We start from the raw sequence: 22,310 nt of genomic DNA, 5'->3' as shown, positions 1-22,310 counted from the left end.
ATGTTTTAAAATAATTGCATATAATATATAAAACCTTGTTAATTAATGGACTGTATCTTCATTTATAGAATATACAGAAGCTCTCTTAATGTGCCTTTAATCTTTGAGATTAACTGAAGGTTTCAGTTCCTTTTTGAAAACGTACTGACTGATTAACTGTGGTTAGTATGACTCTCTATTTTGCTTTCTTACTTTACCTGAACAAACCATTGCTGGAAATTGTACATGGGGCCCTGGGATGTCTTTCATGTAAAAGGTGGGACACAAGTCAGTAAACTCAGTTCTGAAGAAGGTTTCATCCTTATAGTGCCTGCATTAGTTTTAACTTGAAATAAAAATTTTAAGGTATATGTACATCTTTTTTGGTCTTTTTGTCTTTTTAGGGCCTCATCTGTGGCATATGGAGGTTCCCAGGCTAGGGGTCGAATCAGAGCTATAAATGCTGGCCTACACCACAGCCACAGCAACACGGATCCAAGCTGAATCTGCGATCTACACCATAGCTCACGACAATGTTGGATTTTTAACCCACTGAGTCAGGACAGAGATCAAACCTGCATCCTCATGGATGCTAGTCAGATTTGTTTCTGCTGGGCCACAATGGGAACTCCTCAACCTACTTTTTAAATTAATTTACCAAATAATTGTTCAATCAAATAAGGTAAGATGGCTCTTACTATACACAATAGAAATATTATGAATTCAACATAGGACATAGAACTTTTTAATATAATGCAGTAATGGCACTTAAAATTATATTTTCATTTAAGAATATTTTATCTTTTGTCTTTCTTTTTTGTTGTTGTTGTTGTTGTTGTTGTTGCTATTTCTTGGGCCGCTCCCTCAGCATATGGAGGTTCCCAGGCTAGGGGTTGAATCGGAGCTGTAGCCACCGGCCTACGCCAGAGCCACAGCAACGCGGGATCCGAGCCGCATCTGCAACCTACACCACAGCTCACAGCAACGCCGGATCGTTAACCCATTGAGCAAGGGCAGGGACCGAACCCGCAACCTCATGGTTCCTAGTCGGATTCGTTAACCACTGCGCCACGACGGGAACTCCTTTGTGGGGGAAAAAACTGTAACTGCAATGTATACATTTAAGGATAACCTGACCCCCTTGCTGTACAGTGGGAAAATTAAAAAAAAAAAGAATATTTTAAACATGTATCTTCCTCTAATTCGGTATTACTCAAGCTTAGAAACTAAATATGAAGAAACTAACTCCCAAGTGCAAGTACTTAGAGGGCAGGAGAGATTAACCTTATATTTGCCAAGTTTTTAGAGGCAGATTAACTCTGTCTACAATTGCCCATTGCATCAAATGATACCATCCCCTCTAGAAGATGATTAACAAAAATTCTATTAAAAATGAATTCCATTGTTTTGCAAGTCTTTCTGTTATGAATGAAGAATAAACAAATCAGAACTTTTGGCTAGTGAATAAATGAAAGTGCTGGGATGGATGGAGGTCTCACACCCCACCTCCCCATCCTTGCCCTTTGCATCTCTTCTATTTGTCTGTTTTTGAGTCGTGTCCTTTATAATAAAATGGCAAATAGTTCTTCAGTCGCTGTATACTTGGCAAGGCAGCTCAGTTTGATGTGGGAATCCCCAGAGAGACCTCAGCTCTCACTGTTAATAGGCTCTGTGACTCTGGTTTCCAGTGCATTGCGAATGGATGTCAGAAAACGTGTTAAAGATGCTGAAGTTGTCTTGTGTGGAGGAGCCAAAAACATGGCTTCCTACCGTGTCAGAAATATGCATTTTAGAACCAAATTTGGATTAGATCTTAAGCTGGAAGATTCCTTGTGAGCATTATTAACAGAGCATCATGTCCAATTCCCCATGGGAATTACTACAGAGAATTTTGCTGCAAAACATAAGCAGAGAAGAAGATAATAAATCTAGACTGTAGTCACAGCATAAATGGAAAGCTGCTAATTATGCTGGTTATTTTAATAATAAGATGGTATCAATTGAGGTAAAGGCAAGGCAAGGAAAACAGGTGATGCAAGTAATGATCAGGCTTGATCCCAAATAAGTCTGGAGCAGCTAAATAAATTTCCTCCACTTTTCCAGGAAGACCATCACTGTAAGGAATGTACCAGGAGTATCATAACTAGCAGACATGTTGTTAAAAAGTGTATTTTCAAACTATAATAATTGTGGACTATTTTGTATCTAGATGTGATCTCTCTGTTGTGGATATTGATCTTGTCCCTGCTAACAATGGGGCACTAAAGAAAACAAGACTGAATCTTAAGGATGTAGATTTGGTAGAGGTAAACGGAGACCTTTCTCCCCAGTACTTGGTGATTGAGAAGAGCTTAGAGTTCATCCCAGGTAAGACCAATGTAAATGGAAGAGCCATTCCTTGGGACCAGTCATTGGGAGGACCTGGATCAGGAATTACTGCACATCTGATTTGTGAATTAAGATGTGGAGGTAGAAAATATGCAGTAACATCAGCTTGCATTGGAATGATCAAGATATAGTTCTCTTAAATTTACACTAAGTGTGATGTATTTATGAACTAAAATCTGATGTATTTATGAACTAAAATAGGAAGCCTTAAAAGAAATAATATCCTAGCCAATAACTCCCACACACATGCCTTAGATCATATGATTCAAGGAAATTGAGTAAATATTGCCTTAGATTTCAAAAAATAAATAAGATGGATGAATCCCTGAACAAATACCTCTATGAGGAATTCTCAAAATTTCTTATGATTTATTTTTACACTTTATACCTTACTATGGAACATTCTTTTAATATTCTTTAATAGAAACAAGTGAGAAAGAGCAAGCCCTTGACATATAAGGCAATGCCTGATACTCACAGCCGGGCCTTGGTGTTGCTCCAAGCTGGCCTGGGCCTCGCAGCTAGGTCTTCATGTCTCCTGTGGAACATAAACATTTTTACATTCCACATACAAACCTCAGAAACAGATAAGACTATTCTGTGATTGTTTATGAAGACAAAATCATTCCTTAATCATGCCTGAGCATAGACATAGCATTGCCCAAGCCACAGCATTCCAAATATAACTCTTCCCTGTTTAATATGAGTAACTGCTTTCTTAAATAATTATAGGAGTAGTCTCACTGTAGTGTATCCTCTCCATGGATAAGGTATTTTGCAATATCCTATCATGGAATTGCTACCAGCTCCTGATAACGGACAATCCAGTGTCAAGTCCTGCTTCTTAACCTCCTCCAAACAGTCTGACCAAAGCCTAAATTATATAACAGGCTCTTTTATTAAAGAGCCTCTGTTATGGTTAATTTTACTATCAATTGACTAGACTAAAGGATGCCCAGACAACTGGTGAAACATTGTTTCTGGGTGTGTCTGTGAGGGTGTTTCTAAAAGAGATTAGCACTTAATCGGAAAACTGAATAAAGCAGATGGCCCTCCCAATGTGAGTGGCCATCATCCAGTCTCTTGAGAACAGAAAATCAGAGAAAGAATGAATTTGTTCTCTTTATGCTTGAGCCAGGACATACTCTTCTGTCCTCATTCATCAACCCTCCCAGTTCTCTGATCTTTGGACTTGGACTGAATCACACCACTGGCTCTCCTCATTCTCCAGCTTTCAGACAGTAGATTGCAGGGCGTCTTGGCCTCAAAAATTGCCTGAGCCATTTCCTACAATAAATATATTCCTTTTCTCTCTCCCTCTCTATCATTCTCTCTCTGAAAGTAGAGTGTTCCTATGAAAACTTTTCTAAGTTGAAATGGCCTAAAGCAAAGAAGAATTTTTTTTTCCCTTAAAAGTGAAAATCCTCTTTATATTTCTTTCAGTTAGCAAAAACAGGTGCTAATGTAGGTCTCTCATAAAAGTGAAGTGGCATAAAGCAAACTTTCAAAAAGCAAGGGACACCTGTATATATATTCTTTTAGTTCTGTTTCTCTGGAGAACTCTAATATAACTTCTTACTAAGTCACCCCATATTTCTCCATATATGTGCCTTTTAAATCTGCAAACAAGAATACAGCCAGGAGTGTTCCTAGTGGTCACTGGATGTAGGGTGCTAATGCAAAGAGCAGAAAATTGATGGCCTGTGTTTAAAGACTTGATTGGGATGTGGGATGTATTATCTAAATCCTAGAGAAATGCAGTGTAGGAAGATGCAAATAATAGGCAGGAAAGATCAAATTTCTCTGCTCCCAGAATTTTACATAGCAACAGACCAGAAAGTATTGTGACTTATTGATTAATTTATCCAATTCAATAAAAATATGGTGAATAGACACAGGAAAGCTGTTTTTGTATGCTCTGTTTAAATTACAATTAAGTTTCCAGCTGGATATCTCCAAAACATAGTAGAACCCTCACAGGGATGGTATTGCCTTGTTCTATTTTGGGATTCTTTAGCAACATCACCTTATAGCAACAGCTGTTCAGAGCACTGGGATTGGTATACATTTTTCTTCTACTGCTGGCAAGTTGAAAAGCTGAAAAATATTTTCAGTTCATTTCAGGTTCAGGTATCCCTAGGAGCAATTGTCTTCATGCAATAGAAGGGAAGATACTAAGACTGCATGTAAAGCAGAGATTCAGAAACTAAATGCAAACTGCTGTTGGTTGGAAATTCCAACAGGGACTTTATTGCCAAACACCAGACATTAGAAGATCAGTAGCTAAATTAGCCAAAGTAAACATCCTGAGGTGCAAAACTAGTGCCAGATCACTGAGCTAAGAATAAGACACATGTAGGTTGGCAGCAGGTCTGAAGAAAGACCTAAATAAATATGGATAAATGCGATATCTGTTTCTATACCAAAGGGCATGATTTGAAAAAAAAAAAAATCAGAAAAATAAATTCATCTAGAAAGACAGAAAAGGGAAGTTTTGGAAGGTTTGTGCCCTTGATAAGAAAATTAATAGCTATATTAGGGTTATATATTATATATGTAATTTGAGTGCTAATATAAGAACCTCATGTAATTATTAAGATAATCGATCTTAATTTAACAATCACACATATAAAATTAGATCTTCCATAGGATTTTTCTATTAAATGAGCATATATTAATATGTATTTCTCCTTCTTATTTTTCCCTTCTCTTTAATGTACTTTTTTCCTTAAATCCTCAATTGTAAACGTTTTAACTAGTATTATATACATACCCAAATTTGCAAAAACCGTAATTTATACTTGTTGACTTTTCCCAAACTGAACTGACCTATACGGCCTGCACTCAGATCCAAAGATAGAACATTACTAGCACCACAGTTTCCCCATCTGGTGCTTTTAATATCTATAATCCAATTATATTTTTTTACAGAACTGGCACTGTCTATGGAAATCAAGATGAGTAACTATAATAATAACGATAATTTTATTATAATTATAGTAATGAACTCTCTTCACTGATCACATATAAATATAAAGCTTATAAGATAACTAAAATTTCAGGGGTCCGATTCAGTGAAAACGCCAGATCTTTAACCTGCTGTGCTATATGGGAATGCCTATATTTTAATTCTTTAAAAATGTTTTGATTTTTTTTTAAAACTCCAGGCAATGATAATAAATTTGAATCTTATCCCATATGCCATGAGAAGCCACTAAAGAAATGTCTGCAATAGGAGGGCATCAGCACATTTTTTAAACAAAAAACCCAAGATTTTCTGGAATGTGGATGTTGAAGTAGTAGAAATCAGGTAGGATTGGTATCCAGAAAAGAAATTTGGAAATAAAGGAATTAATCCAGTCGGTAAACTGGATTTTGGACTAAGACTATCTCAGTCAGGTTGAAGGTAATGGAAAGTTTGTAGCCATAAATAAAAACAAGAAAATTAATGTCTAAATGACTGATTTAATGAGGAGTTTGGGAGAGACAAAAGTTTTAGTCTCAAATTCTGGCTTGGTGGATGGTCATTATTACTAATGACAAAAAATGTAAAAGAAATACTAACCAATGCCATATAAGTATATTTCATTGCAGAATAAAATTTCTCCTTCATCCTTTCATGCTTTATTTATTTACTTGTATTTATTTATATATAAAGCTCACATGACAGTTACATTGCAAAATTCTTCACAACTGAACCCTCTTGTCAGGAAAATGTGTTTGAGACCCAAGTGTGAACTCTTTGAAACATTGAACTATTCAAGTATCTGTTTCTCACAAAACATGCATTTTTTTTTTACTTCAAGTTGATTTACCTTTCAACACTTTATACATTCTGACTCCTGATAAGTCATTTAAATCTTAGATGTAACTCTCTTAAACTTCTTTTTTTCTGCTGACTAAAGCCAATTATGTTTATGCCATACTGCAATAACTCAGTTGTTTCCTGGATAACTAGGATTCAGTATCTCTACATGACTTTTATTTCACTTACCATAACTGCCCATATTTCATTTTCTTTTATTGTCTCTCATTTTCTTCCATTATGTTCACATATTTGCTTCATTTCCTTCCACTGTTTCCAGCTGCCAGTGGCCACAGAAAAGCATGTTTCAACTTTTCTTATTAAATAATTTCCCTTGGGAGTTCCCATCATGGCGCAGCAGAAACGAATCTGTCTAGGAACCATGAGGTTGCAGGTTTGATCCCTGGCCTCACTCAGTGGGTTAAGGATCTGGCATTGCCGTGAGCTGTGGTGTAGGTCACAGATGCAGCTTGGATCCTGCATTGCTGTGGCTCTGGGGTAGGCTGGCAGCAACAGCTCTGATTGGACCCTTAGCCTGGGAACCTCCGTATGCTGTGGGTGTGTCCCTAAAAAGACAAAAGACAAAAAAAGAAATCAATCAATCAAATAATGATAGTAATAATAATAATAATTTCCCTTGGAAGTTCATTTCATTTGCTTCAAAATTAGAACCATTTTTTTATACTTCATAATATTCAGGACTAGTTCTTTATTTTTGATTAGAATAAATTCCTTTGCAGATCTATCAGCCATATAAACTGAAATTGATGTTTGTTTTTCATGTCTCTTCTGTAAGCTGGCACAGCTATTAAGCCTTTGTCTTTCCTGACTTGAATTTTTTTTGAGAAGATTAGTTATTTTGTAGAATATTTCTCAGTATGCTTTTATCAAATATGATTTTTTTCATAATTAAATTCCTGCTATGCATTTGTGGCCAATTTCTCTGAGTAATTTTTTTTTCTTTAATTCTCAATAAATGAGATCAAGAAGATGATTCTGGTTTATTTCAGTATTGGTGATATTAATTTTGGTGAGATGGTTAAGGTGATATTTAATGATTTATTCATTGTAAATTTCCTATATTTTACTATGTGATCAATCTAGAAAATAATAGGGAGATATTTTTAAACTGTTTAAAAATCTTAATACTCATTAAACTTTCAGTCCAGAATTATCAACTGTTGATGAGTTTTCTAATTATGTATACATATATTCATATTTTATAGCATAAGCCTTTATCATTATTATATAATTTACATTATTTATATATTACAATTATATATTATATATGCATATAATGTATGATACTGTATTATAATATGTATACTATATGAGTATATGAACTAACTTTCTATTGTAAGGAGAGCTATTTGTATGAGTATGGTTTCATAAATTGTTATTTTATTCAGTGAGTTAAAATGATTACTCCATTTATTTTACATTCAACTTGTCAATTTGATGTATTTATCTGTCCATAGTGATATATCTATCCAGACCTACTTCCCTTAGAACAGAGGTCAGAATTTTTTGTACTTCAGGAGGTAGTAAATTGCATATGTTATATCCACTGAGGAATCTGGTTGAACACATTTTGGCCATGAAATATATGGATAATTAAACTAAGTGTGATTAATAAAGGCTGCATACAAAGCATCATAGTCAACTTATGTCAGATTTTGCTATAAGTTAGAAAACATTTTGATTTTCAAAGATTTGGGGACTTTAGAATCTGAAATTTAGGCTAGATATAAAATCTAAAATTTGAGTATAATTATAAGATTCTTTTAGAAATTTAGAAAAAATTAATCTTGATTTACATATAATGTAAAATACACATGGTGTTAAGTATTCAGGAAATGCGTTAAAGTATAAAGAATATTTAAGATAATATCTATAGAAGCCCAATAATATTATTTTTATATCCATGCTGTTTACTTCATGTGTAAAAGTTTTATTCAAATTTATGTTGTCTAATCAATTGTGTCATGATATAATATTAATACCATCCTGGGAAATTTCTATCTTATATGAGAATATATAAGCTTGTAAAACTTTACATATTAATCTACTAAAATGTATGTGAAAGGTGGTGCTGTGGCAATAAAAAGAAAATTTGATGATTTTAGTTTGAAAACCTACTCTAAGAAATCATTTCTGTGACGATCTTTTAACAGGAAAATAATAATAATAATAAATAGACATCGGTTATCTGTAACTAAGGTCAGAACACTTTAAAGTAGGTCACTCCCTACTTCAGTAACACTTAACGGTTTACTCCTTTCCACCGCCCTGCTTTTCAGTGAAGCGATAGAATGTGGAATGAAACCACAAGATCAATGGAAAATTTTGGTTGCTAGGGAAACCTCTACAGGTGTTGTATGGTATTCATATTATGCTTCCATTTTTTCCCAAAGCATCAGTCCCTTGGTGCTAGGAAAAAAAGATTGGAACTAAATGCCTTCAGACAATGGGGATATATCTCATATAAAATATCAGCACCCTAAATTAATCTGTTACTATTTTATAGTCTCTAGTAATATGTAGGCTAATTGTTAGTATAAGGAAAAATTAGATCTTTTTATCTTTGAGTATATTATTTAACTTTATTGTTGCCCTCAAGGCTTCCATTAATGTGTCATGTCTTAAATGTATGAAGTCTAAATTGGTAGAGAACTATGATGATTTCCACCTGTTCTGTTTTTAATGCCTTACTGTGCCAATGCATTATCTATAATAGTTCCTCCTCATTACTTTTAATTTATTCCCAGAAAAAAAGAGCACCTACATAGTTTGTATAAAAGTATTTTTCCATTGAATTAAAAGGATTGCCATTTTTACATGCTGACTAACTCTAAGTGAAAAGGAATGAAAATGAGAGCTATTTTCTTTTTCCAAACATGGCTTTTGAAGTTTTCAAAGTGAACCTTGATAGAGAATATGGCCAGATAAAAATGCTACTACTGATTTGGCTTCAGGGAGAAAAAAATCAAAACAGCAATTTCCCATGGTGATTCCCTTTGTGGAAAAGTAATCATTACACCATCATACTGTCATACTTTACGGAAGGATAGTGTTACTTCTATTGGAGCTTAATTTGGGGAATTACCTTTTTAAAATTTTTAATCCTGTAACTTTCAAAAGAGGGAAATAAAGACATTCTTCCCATCATGATGAATGCACTCTGTATACCTAAAAAGGTTATTTTCTCTTAGATCCCAATGGACTAAATCTATACTTGAGACCACCAAGGAACTAGCTACTTGGAGAGCAATGTCTTAGTCCCTGATAGAATTGCTTTTACTGAATTGCACTCAGGCATATACCACCAGCTTTTGTTCTGGATGTTAAAAGAAAGTCATAAGAAACTTGTTAGCTTTCCTTTTGTGTCACTGTTGTTGAGGACATCAGTCAATGTATGGAACAGCTTCCTCTTTACAATATCCCAAAGGAGACATTTCTTTCAGGCTTCTGTATCAGTAGAACACAGGCTCCCCTAGGTACTGGCCTCCCTATTCTTATAAGAAGCCATGTCTCTGAATTTCATGCTGATTGCTTTGACCACGAGAAGTTTATAGAGTCAACATTTTGGTACATCTTTGCACCTACTTAGGAGGTTACAGAGGGCATTTCTGACTGCTAATCTTAACCCCAAATATAATATTTCTTTTTCATGATTTCCTTCCTTCTTTGCTAAACTATTTTTTGTACTGTAGGCATTTAAAACACTAAAAAACATAATGCACTAGTGAGTAAAGAAGGGCATTTAAAAAGATGGCTTTTTTTTTTTTCCTTTTTTGCATATAACAAACACAAATGTTTTCTCTATAAGTCTCTATAAGACTGGTTTAAACTTTTTTTTTCCTATTACACTCAAGGTGAAAGACTATTTGGTGAGGGAGGGTGGGATGGTGATGGTAACCTATTAAAACTTTGACTAAACTCCCTAGTGCTAAACTTTCTTAATCTCCTTATGTCTTTTTTTTTTTTTTTTTTTTTTTTTTTTTTTTTTTTTGTCTTTTTGTCTTTTTGCCATTTCTTAGGCTGCTCCCGCAGCATATGGAGGTTCCCAGGCTAGGGGTTGAATCGGAGCTGTGGCCACAGCCACAGCAACGCGAGATCCAAGCCGCGTCTGCAGCCTATACCACAGCTCACGTCAACGCCAGATCTTTAACCCACTGAGCAAGGCCAGGGATCAAACCTGCAACCTCATGGTTCCTAGTCGGATTTGTTAACCACTGAGCCACGACAGGAACTCCAAATCGCCTTATGTCTTAATGGTTGTCCTTATCATAGCAGGTTCATATTTTTTTGAAGCTCTGCTTTTCAGTGTTCCTACACATACTCTAAATTTTTTATTGTGTTTTTAAAATGTAAGGTTTAAAATAATAAATGTAAATAAATTAAAATTTAATTAAGGAAAAAAACTGATTGAATATGGTCATAAGTGAGCCTCTGAGAGGTGTTGCATCTCTGTGTATAGGAGCAGAAGCAGTACACTATTGAGGTTAACACAGAACCACTTATGGCACACATTTCTACCAAATGTTAGTTCAACCCATGTTTTAATGCACAAGGGAGAGCAACATAGAAATCTCTAAATAATCATGTGGTTAGTTGCATATGTAAAATGAGAACAAGTGAAGAAAATTAAGGCATTTATAATAAGTTAATTGAAGATTTACTATATGTCAGGCATTGGCTTATCCTATTTGAACTTTTTAAAATATTTTTCTTACCTTTGAAGAGCAATCAAATAGTATCACACCTCTGTAATATTGTCTATTTTAATAGATAGGAATTATATGTGGGAGAACAGTAAAATCTGTAAAGTGGTACTTTCAGAAAAGAGCTAAAGCTAAGAGTATCTTATTTATTATTATTATATTGTGAGAATGATAGAACCTAAAACTTTCCATTTAAAGACTTCGTGGAAACTCAAAGCTTTGCTTTATGTCAGTTTCAATTATTTTACCTCACATATCTACATTTGCTATAATTTACAACCTCTGATTTTTTTATTATTCTTTCTGTTCTTTTCGTCTTTTTTTTAATGAATCTGTACTAATTATTGATTCTTGGATGCAGGAAAAATAGTGATAAAATTTACATATTTTCTGTTTATTTATATTTCTAGAATTTACATGAAAAATAATAATTTAGGAAATATCAATAGCTCTGGGTAAGGGATATCATTACTGTTAAATCAGAACTGGATACGATGTTTTCCAATCATGTTAACTTTCGTTGTTATTAGAGTATGCCTTGATCAGCCTATCATTTTTATTTCTTCCATTTTCAAAAAAAGTTCATAAAGGAATAGCTGTTTTATGGCTGAAAATTGTGGATTCCTCTCCAGAGTAGAAAAGGATTGATAGACTTAATGCAAAAGAGATGTGAATATCTATGAAGCCTACAGCTCTGAATTAATAAATTAAATTTAATGCAGAACCCCAGTAGTCATGCCATTCATGCATCATGAGTTCAAGATTTTGTCTCTATTATAACTTATTTGATATTAAATATCACATTTAAACATACATTGTCCAGGCTCTCACCTTTGGGTCCTTACCTCAGTCTTTGTCTTCTTGGATTGTCCCTCTCCTATTCCACATTTTCCTATTTCCAAATATGATCATCCAATGAAGCCTATTTTGATTATTTAATTAACACTCAGCCATCATCTCCTTTATGCAACTCTATCATTTTTATCACAGATTACTTTCTAAGATAATATTTTGTAATGTATTATATCTCTCCATCAAGATAAGTTCCATGACTGTTTTTTTTTTGTTGTTGTTCATTAATTTATTGCAAAGGCTTAGCCTGACCTAAAGTAGGTATTAACAGAATATTTGCCATTGAGTTAATACATCTTTATGAGGCGTAGGATTAAAATAATACAGATAATAACGTCTACGGTAAGAATTTTTTGCATGAGAATTTAAACTGATAAGTGGTGGATAAATAGTGAAAAGGAGCTTCATATATGGATGAAATTGCTATTGTCAAAATACCAATAAATAAAAATGAATTGGTGTTGAAATTATGAAATATTAAAAAGGGCTAAAGAATGAAAATATTGTTTTTAATTTTTTGTTTAACTTTCTTTTGGAGATGGCGTACTATAACCAGTGGGTACATAACATCAGAAAATTACATAAATGTAAGTCAAAGGGTAAGAAACAGTTTTTTGGTATTCCTGGCTCTTACTTAACCCAATTATTAATCATTAGCTCAGTTCGCTATGAGTTGACCTATGTCATTAAATAAATTGTAAAATATTGTAGTGACTAGCTGGTTATCCAGTCTATGTCTGATCTAGCACGCCTCTGAATTCACAGTTTTACCTTTTTTGTAAATCTCTGAGCTGTTTTTGTAAAAATGTGTATGCCTAACCTGGAAAACTGAAGATCCTTATGACCTCTTCTATATTGAAATAATTTTTGTATTTCCCAGTTGGCCTATAAGTGCATCATTAAGAAATATTTGTTAGGTAAACAGATATATAATTACCAGTCAAGGATGAGGACAGTACTTTTGGGTAATAAAAGCACATTTTCCTTTTCAAAGAGTAAACCTCCTTCTAGCAAGGCTTCTTATTAACACAATTTCAAAAGGCTACCATATTAACCATAGTTTTATTAGAATCAAGAAGGTAATTACACATGGACTTCCCATTGTGGCTCAGAGTAAACAAGCATGACTAGTATCCATGAGGTCCATGAGGATGCTGGTTCAAAACCTGGCCTCACTCAGTGGATTGATGATCTGGCATTGCTGTGAGCTGCGGTGTAGGCCACAGATGTGGCTCGGATCCACTGTTGCTATGTCTGTGGCAAAGGCCTGCATTTGCAGGTCTGATTCGACTCGAGCCTTGGAACATCAATATGCTTCAAGTGGGGCCCTAAATGGCAAATAAATCAATGGAATATAATCATACAACATCATTTACTGATAAGCATTTTTAAACATTATTATCTCTTTGCTTCTGACTCCAAAACATTTTCTTGTGTCCCATGAAAGTAATAATAATGTTATTTCTAAATACTTGTATTTCGATTATATGTATGATAACTTTTTAATGATGAAATATTGTAATATATATATGATACCTGATGTGTTCTGAAAACTTTTTTTTTGCTACTAGTATAATTTTATCACAAATCATACTATATGAGTGGATGAAAACCCCTGCCTTACATTGAAATTTTCCTGGCTTAAAACTGTAAGATGTACTAGCTACCAGATTCTAAGCAGAACAGAAGAATACTGTCTAAACAGCTAAGTTCATTTGGTTCTGTCAGACACAATAGCCAGGTGGACCAATAGAAGTCTACCTTCTTGAGTTTACTCCCACATCTTTATAATAGACCTGAAACATACATATAAACTGTGAGGTGCTTAAAGTTATGAAACAGATGTTGTTCTCATAGTCTCCTTACTCTTAGTGAGACTGAATGTATTTATTGCATAAAAAGAACACTTAAAGGTAAAAATAAAGTGGGAGGGAACAGATATTTGCTACATATCTACTATGTACAAACACTTTAATAGGCAAGCTATATAAAATTTTCCTACTTTAAAAATAAAGAATCTGAGACGCAGTGAGAAGAAATGGCTCTCATTAAGATACACAGCTATGAAATTGTGGATTCAGCATTCAAAGAAGCACTGTTAAAGTCCAAAACCCAATTTCTTTCTACTGCACCAAAGTTGCCTGATGATAAAAATCATTCAGAACTCCAATAGAAATCATTACATTAGGCCCTCCCTTTCAAGATCATATTCTCATCAGTACTTTCCAGGGTACTTTCTGGGAATATAAATTTTTTTTTTTTTTTGCCACTTCTAGGGCCACTTCTGCGGCATATGGAGGTTCCCAGCTAGGGGTCTAATTGGAGCTGTAGCCACTGGCCTACACCAGAGACACAGCAATGCAGGATCTGAGCCTCTTCTGCAACCTACATCACAGCTCACAGCAACACCGGATCCTTAACCCAATGAGCAAGGCCAGGGATAGAACCCGCAATGTCATGATTCCTAGTCAGATGCATTAACCACTGAGCCATGACGGGAACTCCTAGGAATATGAATTTTATCAAGGGCCTCACATAATTCTTATCATCCAGTAATTTTGGGAAACCCTGCTCTATAACTTGCAGATTTTTCTGTAGTTGAAAAATGCCTTCTTTGTATCTAAGGAACAGACAATTCTAAGTAAATCTATGGATACAAAGCTTTATTATATTTATGCTTTTTCTATACTCAGATAAAAGTGAAAGTTTTTATAAAATTTTGAAAATTCAAAGAAATTAATAAAGTATGTATTGAAGGCCAGGGTTGCGATGAGAGTACCTCACAAAATATTTACGTAGATTTGGGGGTTTTTTAAATTATTTCATTTTATTTTATTTTTGGCCACAGCTGCATAATGTGGAAGTTCCCAGGCCAGGGATTGAACCCATGCCACAGCATCAACCCAGTCCATTGCAGTGACAATGCAGGATCTTTAATATGCTGTTCCACAGGGGAATTCATAGGTAGATTTAATTTTTTTAATGTTTTTCCTAAAGCATTGTACTTACTAGATCACAAGCCACTTCATGCAAATGGGCACATTTTCTTACACCTGGAGTGATACCCAAAGTATTAACTGTGGAAAGACCTTATTGTTTTAACTGTGCACTTATATTAGTCTATGTGGAATCTGGACAGCAATGTTAAATTACATTTCTCAGTAGCTTCAAGGCTCTATATCTGTAATTAGTAGCTTCTGTTCTTTATTACACTGATCAGTAATGCAGCTCTATTCATCACCACAGTCCCAGTTAATTATCCTTGCTAATGATTTTCATGGCGTAAAGAATCTGCAGGACCCATTTGTAAAGAAATCTTGCATTGAGATTATTGGAAGGCATGACACCACAGTGAGCTGATAAACTGTGGGAGGGATGTTACCATGGGAGATGGTTACTCTCTTTCTATTATATTTGTTTCGATTGAGAAGAAGTTACAGAAGAGGGAATATAATACAATTTTGCACCTAAAATATTATAATACTCCAGGTATGCAAGGAGGTGGGGAAGAAGTCAATCAGAATATAAAGAGAAAATTAAACTTTCTCTGCGTGCCTGGGCCAGTGGTAATACTAAGATAGTGGCTGGTCCATCTAGTAATGAAACTGAATGTGTATTTTATTTGATAAAATGAAATTGCTACTTCATTATGTGTTTAAATTTTAACATGTCTTAATTACAGGAAGTAAATCACATCATGATTTTTGTATTCCTTTGGGATTATTAGTTGGAATTTTAATATAAATTACAGGTCTCTAATAGATATTATATGTTAATAGCTAAGAAATTTTGAAAACTGACATAACTGTAAACCTTACCTAAAGCTACTTAGTTTTAGAAAGAGTTTCTAAAGATTTTCACTTTATTATATATAATGAAATTAGGATTGATTACAAATAATTTCCTAAGGTAGTATGTATAATTTTAGAGGAAACAAAGTCTTCAAATTTTTTCAATGTTCTTTTTTTTTTGTAAAAAAAAAATTACACATATATCAAAGTATCTTTAACATTCTTTTAGAAATTCATTTAAAATAAGAAATGATGGAGTTCCCGTCATGGTGCAGTGGTTAACGAATCCGACTAGGAACCATGAGGTTGCAGGTTTGATCCCTGCCCTTGCTCAGTGGGTTGACGATCCGGCATTGCCGTGAGCTGTGGTGTAGGTCGCAGACGTGGCTCGGATCCCCCGTTGCTGTGGCTCTGGCAGGGGCTGACAGCTACAGCTCTGATTTGACCCCTAGCCTGGGAACCTCCATATGCTGCAGGAGCGGCCCAAGAAATGGCAAAAAGACAAAAAAATAAAAAAAATAAAAAAAAATAAAAATGAAATAAGAAATGATTATTTGAAGAATTAAAGAAAAGAATGCGAAAATAAATTATTAAAAATATCATGAGTTATATCTCTCCATACAAGTCAGATATATTTTATTGTTTATTTGGTTTACTCAAAATAATTATTATAAAAATCAAAAAAATCAAAAACCAAAAGTTTCCATTTGTCTTCATAGCTTTATTCTTATTTTTTCTCACTTAAATTGTTTTATTTTCATATAATCCAAATTAATTTTATGAGTGCATTAAGAATATGGGTGATCAACACTGAAGGAGGCCTCTATCATTAGAGTGTAGAACTGATATTTATTTTCAAATTCTGAACTAATAGATGTTACAGGGTTTTTTTGGTTGTGTTTTTTTTTTTTTTTTTTTGTGCCTGTATGAAAAAGAATGAAATTCAATAGCAAACAAGGTGAAATAATTTGGTTGTACGGATTAATGACCTAGATGGAAGTCAGTTTCAAAAGAATTTTTAAAAATAATATAAATTAAGTTCAATATCACCTGTTAACATCTGTAAGACTATGACAGCAGAACAAATAATCTTCTTGACAAATTTTTATGTACCTGCTTCTTTATGGGTTTTTTTTTGGGGGGGTGGTTGTCATCTGGAAATACTAACCTAGGCTATTGTGAAAAAAACATACAGTATAAAATGATTCATAATGACCAACTTCAATAGATCATTAAATTCCTGACTCCTAGAAATTCCCAAGTGTAGGAACTAGTTTCTCAAAATTTGAAGAGATTTTAGTATCAAAAAGAATCAGAAGATATAATGAAACAATTCAATATTTTCCCAGCCAGCAGAATTTCCTCATCAGATGTAGAAAATGTTTTATACTAAAAGATCTATCTACATTTATCATCAATTTTTCTGTGGCTTCTGGATATATATATAATAAGGGGCAAAATTTTATGTCATACCTTTGAAACAAGAGGCCAGGGAAAACAAACCTAGAAGTTTCCAGACATTGATGTGCTTCCTCCACCCAATTTCACCCTCTCCAATGAAGTACTTTGGGACAATAAATTTCAAGGATAAGTGTAATAAAAAAAAAAAAGCAAAAAAACAAACACCTCAACACCAATATCTCTTTAATAGCTCAGGCTCTCTGAGCACTTCTAAAGATGTCTCAGAACCCAGGCCTGGCCTGGAGGATCATGCAGTAATGGACACATGAACTAAATGGATCATGCTGACTTTGAACAAATCACTTAACCTCTCTGAGACTCATTTTACTGAAATGTAAATTGGGTTTAATGAACACTAACCAAACCCAAACAGATAAAGATTAATAATCAGAAGAAAATATAAGAATTGACTTTCACATCTCTTCACTTTGATATCTATTTAACGTTTTTTGCATTTTTCCTACCACCTCTTATTTCTTTCTTTCACTGATTTTTTTGTAAATGAAGGATATCAGTCATATACTACATGCACTGCACTCATTTTATCCCATTATGTCATTCATCTTCTGCTTTTGTTATGATAGAGATTACCCTAGTGGAGTTAAAAATATTATGTAACTAGACATACTAACTTTCATGTATTGCTTCTGGATTTGGTCCTATTTAATAAAAGGTTTTGCCTAACCTAAGATTATAATTTGGAGAAATAAGGAGAAGAAAGGATTATATCCCAGATATATTCAGTAGCTCTGAGATAGTACAAATGAAGGTGGGAAGACCTCTTGAGTTGAAATTGATTAAACCTTTATTGAGAACATTGTGGTCTGATATGTGGCAGTAGGGCTGATGATGAAGGGGAAAGCAATTTAAAAAATATATTTAAGCAATATATTTAGGAATGTGTACTTATGATATAGGTCAGAAAATAGTAACTGGTTCTAATTTAGTCAGTAATTACTTTGTGACCTATGACAATTCACTTAACCTCTCTAGATCAAAGTTTTCTCATCTATACTATACAAATGTTGGATTCAATTATCCATTAAGTCCATTACATTCTGAAATACTATAATTTTTAAAAAAGTCTCTAGAGACTCCAAGTGATAAATGCCATTGTTCCCTGTCTATTGAAAAGAGGATTTCCCATCATGGCTCAGTGGAAACAAATCTGACTAGTATCTATGAGGATGCAGGTGTGATCCCTGGCCTCACTCAGTTGGTGAAGGATCTGTCATTGCCGCCAGCTGTGGAGTAGGTTGCAGACGCGTCTTGGATCTAGCCGTTGCTGTGGCTATGGCTGTGGCCAGTGGCTACAACTCCAATATGACCCCTAGCCTTGGGACCCCCATATGCCACATGTGTGGCCCTAAAAATACAAAAAAAAAAAAAAGAATCAGAAGCAGCACAAATGAGCATACAAATACCAGGGGAAATGTGCACATAAATAAATAACAGGGCATTGCCTAATTGAAAACTGAGCTTACTAGAATACAGGTATAATTGAAAGAAAAGTATGTCTGAGCAGACAAGACATATATTCTAATGTATACTGCATACCACCCACAGTGGATAACAAATAATTTGTTGAGTAGGATGAAGCATTTTCTTGTGAGTCAAAAACTTAATCTTAGCTGAAATGAAACAGCTTGAAATGAAAAATACAGTGTTTTAATTTTCTGAGGAGTGAGATTACCTTCATTATTGTGCTCACAAGCTAGTTTCTCCAAGAACATACAGGGTTTTTTTTTTTTTTTTTTTTTGAAAAGTTTTAGATTAGAGCTTCCCAGTAAATGAAAGAGCTATCTCCCATTCAGCAAGCAGTGGCAGACAGTATGTCAAGAAAAAAAGAGAGTGAAACATATCCTCCTCACCAAATATTCAGATTTATTCAGCTATCCATAATCTTGTAGTCTATATTCTAAAGATTGTTTCTTTTCAAGGTGTATTGGAAGGAGATGCTAAATTAACCCAACTATTTATATGCTTTACTCTAACATTCGACATTAATATGTAAATGATTAGAATGACTTCTCTATCATTATTCCAATGAAACCAGACTGTGCATAAAATTAGATATATATTTTTTAAATTTATCTAGCAATGTCTTCATAAAATGAGAGATACTTGTATTTTGTTCTGTAAGAGTTAGATTAATTACAAGCTGAAAATGTGAAAGGTAAAATTTATTATTTGCTTTTCATGTTTGGAGATGACTCTAAGTACTTTACCAGCATTATCTCATTTAACTCACACAGCAATTCAATGAAACATTAATGAAATTATTAATACAAATTTGCAGATGGTGAAACCATAGTGTAATGAAATAAAGAATTGAACTCCAGAGTAACAGCTTTTATTAATTCATAGGAAGGTGATAGCTCTCAAGAATTCAATGAATTATAAAGCAAGCAAAACTCAGGAAACTTTCATAGTGGGTGTACTTTCATTCTAGTGTGTTTTTTTAAACAATGTTTTTTTTTAATTAGTTGATGAATTTTATTACAATTATAGTTATACAAAGATCATCACAACCAAATTTTGTAGCATTTCCATCCCAAACCCCCAGTGCATCCTCCCACCCTCCCAACCTGTCTCATTTGGAAACCCTAAGTTTTTCAGTCTGTGAGTCAGTATCTGTTCTGCGAAGAAGTGCATTCTGTCTTTTTTTTTTACATTCCACATGTAAGTGATAGATTTTGATGTTATATCTCATTGTCTGACTTCACTTAGCATGATAATTTCTAGGTCCATCCATGTTGTTGCAAATGCTGTTATTTCTTTCCTTTTAATGGCCAAGTAATATTTCATTGTATATATGCACAAATCTTTATCCACTCCTATGTTGATGGGCATTTAGGTTGTTTCCATGTCTTGGCTATTGTTTATAGTGCTGCAATAAACATTGGAGTACATGTACCTTTTCGAGTATTGGTTTTCTCTGGATAGATGCCCAGGAGTGGGATTGTTGGATTAAATGGTAATTCTATTTTTATTTTTCTGAGAAATCTCCGTACTGTTTTCCACAGTGATTGCACCAATTTACATTCCCACAAACAGTGTAATAGGGTTCCCTTTTCTCCACACCCTCTGTAGCACTTATTGTTTGTAAACTTTTTGATGATGGCCATTCTGGCTGGTGTAAGGTGGTACCTCATAGTGGTTTTGATTTGCGTTTCTCTAATAATTAGCAATGTTGAACATCTTTTCATGTGTTTTTTGGCAATCTGTATGTTTTCTTTGGAGAACTGTCTGTTTAGATCTTGTGCCCATTTTTTGATGGGGTTGTTTTTTTTTTTGGTATTGAGCGGTAGGAGATTATTTATAAATTTATAAATTTTGGAGATTAAACCCTTGTCAGTTGATTCATTTGCAAATATTTTCTCCTATTCTGTAGGTTGTCTTTGTTATGTTTAGGGTTACCTTTGCTGTGCAGAAACTTTGAAGTTTGATTAGGTCCCATTTGTTTATTTTTGTTTTTATTGTCATTACTCTAGGAGGTGGATCAGAGAAGATGTTGCTATGGTTTATCTCAGAGTGTGTTTGGCCTATGTTTTACTCTAAGGGTTTTATAGTATCTGGTCTTATATTGAGGTCTTTAATCCATTTTGAGTTTATCTTTGTGTATGGTGTTAGGAAGTGCTCTAATTTCATTCCTTTATATGTGGCTGTCCAGTTTTCTGACAATGTTTTCTCTTAGCAGTACTGTGCAAACTTATGTCAGCCTTGAGGTTAACCTGGCCAAACATCATGCTTGTCAAATAAAAAAGAATCTATGTAAATATCCATTACCTAAATTCCTGCACTTTTAAAACATTCATTTGATTGTGATCAAATATCTGTTTTCTTTAGAGAGAAATCCACCATCTCTACTCATTATTGGCAGAAGTCATTTTTTTGTCACACACCTTTTCAAATATATTTTGATATTTGAAGATATATTTTTCAAACATTTTATTAGGGTTCATGAATAAATACAATGGATACATTTATATACAATGAAATTATGTTTTTTCATAAAATAATGAGGTCTAAAATGTGATTAATAAAGAAAAAATCACACTTTATTTTTTATTTATTTTTGTTGTTGTTGTTGTTGTTTATTTTAGGGCTGCACCTGCGGCATATGGAAGTTCTCAGGCTAGGGGTCGAATCAGAGCTATACCGCTGGCCTAAGCCACAGCCACCCAGGTTTCGAGCTGTATCTGTGACCTACACCACAGCTCACAGCAATGCTGGACCCTTAACTCACTAAGCGAGGCCAGGGACTGAACCCATGCCCTTGTGAATACTAGTTGAGTTCGTAACCACTGAGCCACTACGGGAACTCCAGAAATCACACTTTATGATAACTTTAAACTACTAAAGGGTATCTGCTGAGTCCATGAGTAGTGAAAGGTACTCAATGGAATTTTTAAAAAATTAAACATTTTATTTATCCTTAGTACTCAGAATTTGGAGTAATTTATATATACATATTAAAATATATATTAACTACATATTAAAACATATATATAATTTTAAACAATTAGTTGTTTTATTGTTTTGGATTATTTTATGCAAATATTCCATATTTTCTAAATATTATTGGATCTTAATTTAGAGCAGCATAACTTACTAAAATTCTATGGGGCATAAACCTACATGGAAGGGAGCATTAAAGCATTTTCTGAAACTTTCAAAATTAAAAAGCTATATATAGGAATATTTTAAAGAAAATCATTCTCAGTTGTGTTAATCCCTTCTATAGTGTGAAAATAATAGACTTGTGACATATGTATAGCAAGAAGTATATTGCAGTGTAGTCTTTTAAATCTTTTTATGACAGCCTATGCATCATGTGTCATAAGTACTTTGGGACAATGAATTTCAAGGATAAGTGTCATAAAAAAAATATCTCTTTAATACCTCAGGCTCTCTGACCACTTCTAAAGATGTCTCAGAACATGCCTGGAGGATCATGCAGTAATGGACACATGAACTAACTGGAATATGCTGACTTTGAACAAATCACTTAACTCTTATTTACTTTTCTTTCGAGTAATAATATAATTGGCACAATATTTTTCCTTTCTTTTTTTTTTTATTTTTAGGGCCACATCCATGACATATGGAAGTTCCAAGGCTAGGGGTAAAATCAGAGCTACAGCTGCCAGCTTACACCACAGCCACTGCAATGCCAGATCCAAGGTGCATCAGTGACCTACACCACAGCTCATGACAAAGCCAGATCCTTAACCCACTGAACAAGGCCAGGAATCAAACCCTCATCCTCATGGATACTAGTCAGATTCATTTCTGCTGAGACACGAT

At 34.0% G+C, this 22,310-nt stretch overlaps 1 pseudogene; it reads left to right on the top strand.

Annotated features, from left to right (window-relative positions):
- Nucleotides 1–1,551: 1,551 nt before the first annotated feature.
- Nucleotides 1,552–2,498, top strand: LOC100627830 (3-ketoacyl-CoA thiolase, mitochondrial pseudogene; annotated as a pseudogene).
- Nucleotides 2,499–22,310: the final 19,812 nt, after the last annotated feature.

This window comes from Sus scrofa, chromosome 15, assembly GCF_054392235.1.
Source record: "Sus scrofa isolate SSC_HxYL_T2T_F1_AM1 chromosome 15, Sscrofa_HxYL_maternal_Yorkshire_Landrace_v2.0, whole genome shotgun sequence".
NCBI lineage: Eukaryota > Metazoa > Chordata > Mammalia > Artiodactyla > Suidae > Sus > Sus scrofa.
Note: the sequence above shows the minus strand (reverse complement) of the source record. Positions and strands in the feature narration are given on the sequence as shown.